General features: G+C 35.8%; 1 non-coding gene across 1 annotated transcript; it reads left to right on the top strand.

Moving 5' to 3' along the window:
* The first annotated feature begins 1847 nt into the window (after positions 1-1847).
* Positions 1848-1950, top strand: LOC144220751 (U6 spliceosomal RNA). Its single transcript, XR_013331851.1, has one exon. It is a non-coding gene; the product is annotated as a U6 spliceosomal RNA (small nuclear RNA).
* Positions 1951-2236: the final 286 nt, after the last annotated feature.

The raw sequence follows: 2236 nt of genomic DNA, 5'->3' as shown, positions 1-2236 counted from the left end.
CACAGTTCAAACTTGTAATGTTCAAGGGCCAACTCGATAAGGAAGAGAAATTTAAAAATGCATATGGGAAGGTAACATTTATATTTTGTTTGAAGGTCATGGAAATGCCACTGAATGGCTTGCTAAACAATAGGAATATAGTTAGACATTAGATCTGTGTTAGAAAAAGTATCAGTCTGGCAGCAAGAGAAACATGGATTGGTTTGGGGACAGATGGAGCAAAACCAGAAGGGAGAGAAATTTGGAAGATTTTAAAGTAACCAAGACTAAAATTAATAATAACTTGAACTTTGATAATGGACGAATGGATGGAGAGGTAAGAAGGTTTGAGAGAGACTTAGAGTAAGGTAGGTTCAAATGAGGCTGATCAAATTGACAGGTTTGATAGAATGTGAAGAGCAAGAAAGAGGATTAAAACCAAGGAAATTCCTTGGGAGCCCGAGAAACTGGGTGGAAAGTGACAGCCTTTCCGAAGCAGGAAATCTAAGAGTTCATCAAAACTAACTGAAAGGAGATTAAAAAAATACTCTTTGGGGGGTGTGATGAATTTGAGGCATCAGTCAGGTATGTAAATAGATGTTTCTAGCTATCAGTAAGATTTATGGATCAGAAATTCAGGAAAATGATCAGAGCTGGAGCTAGAGGTTTGACTATTGTTTAAATCTGGATGTTTATAAAGCAGTCAAGTGACAGTATCTAGTGAGAGCTCACAAAGTAGTACTTGGTGTATCCCTGCTTCCTAGAAGAACATTCTTTTTGTTCCCCCTCCCTCTTATCAATATGAGTACAAAATAATTTATGGATTTTATTTGGAGGACAGAGGCCAAATATGAAAGCCATCTTGTTGGACAGGTGCTGCATACAGGTGTATGCATTGTATTTTCCAGGAATGAAACTATGTAGACGGGAGATACTTTTATTTACTTTTCTTTGGCTATTTGCTAAGAGTTATTCACTATTATGGAATTTAATATCACTCACGGTAATACTGATTATGACATTTACATTGCCAATGTATTACCTCTATATCGGTTTGAAATTTTAGCCTTTGGAAGCACAAATATGACAGAGATTTGAAACTTAGAACCGTTAAAAGTTGTTTTATATTCTCTCACACACAAACACACATTTAATTTGTGTATGACGGAATGATAAGAAAATGGGAAATTACTACATTGATTTTCTTTTGTATTTGAATTTCCAATTTTTTGTAATTTGAACATGATACTCTACCTGGGCTTCACCCTGCAGCCTCCTGCATTACAGTTTACTTTTACACTCCATTCCTTACAATGCTGTCTAGTGAAGGATATTGTCTCTGAGTCATTTTGAGAACTGGAAACTGAATTTCAAGATAAGCAATAGATGTTCTGTGATATTTTATCGCATCATCCCGTGCCATAATATAGAGAATTATATCAGCACTAAATATCATACTTCCTCATTTTATCTCATTAGACCATCTGTAATTTATATTGGTATACTGAGATTAAGGACATTTCCCTTTTTTTCCATACCGTTCACAATCGGTCTGGTTTGTATTTATCTTAATCTTCTTAATCAAATGTCCAGCCACACATCTAATTTTTCAGTTCCTACACTTCTCGGTCATAATGTCTTCTCATTGCCTGAATTCTATTACATCCCAACATTTTGCATAGTTGCCACACAGAGCCTAACATCTTCATTTTCTTCGTCACACGAGTCACTTTACTTTTTTCAGGATCTTAACTGGTCATACTACACTTGTGTTTCAATGAACACTTTTATGAATACAAAGTTGCTTTCTTTTCATGGAGGCATTAAGAAACAAAATTTCTTTTCACTGGTTTAGATGTTTTGTAGCCTTGCTTGGACAACAAGTAGGCTAAAATTGGAACAATACAGAATAGATTAGTATGGCCCCCAAACAATGGTGACACACTCATTCATGATGCAGATATTTTGTAAAAGTTGATTCTGTTGGTAATTTTCAGGAGGCCATACTTACATATTTGAATCTTCGCTTTTCTGGGGGGCACTGTCATTGTCTGAACAAATGATGAATGACAATCCTAAAATAGCAAGTAGAAATGTTAGCACAGTGGAATCAAATTTTAGTGGCCACTGTTCAAAGAGATAATTGTATTCTGTTGCATCAAAGCTCATATTCTAAATTCCATTTCCTGTTCTTTGGGGGTGAGGGGACTCAGAGGTCTTTCTACTCTAAGTAGCATGGGAACACTGTGATTTCAGA

This window comes from Crocuta crocuta, unplaced genomic scaffold, assembly GCF_008692635.1.
Source record: "Crocuta crocuta isolate KB4526 unplaced genomic scaffold, BGI_CrCroc_1.0 scaffold129, whole genome shotgun sequence".
Taxonomy (NCBI): domain Eukaryota; kingdom Metazoa; phylum Chordata; class Mammalia; order Carnivora; family Hyaenidae; genus Crocuta; species Crocuta crocuta.
Note: the sequence above shows the minus strand (reverse complement) of the source record. Positions and strands in the feature narration are given on the sequence as shown.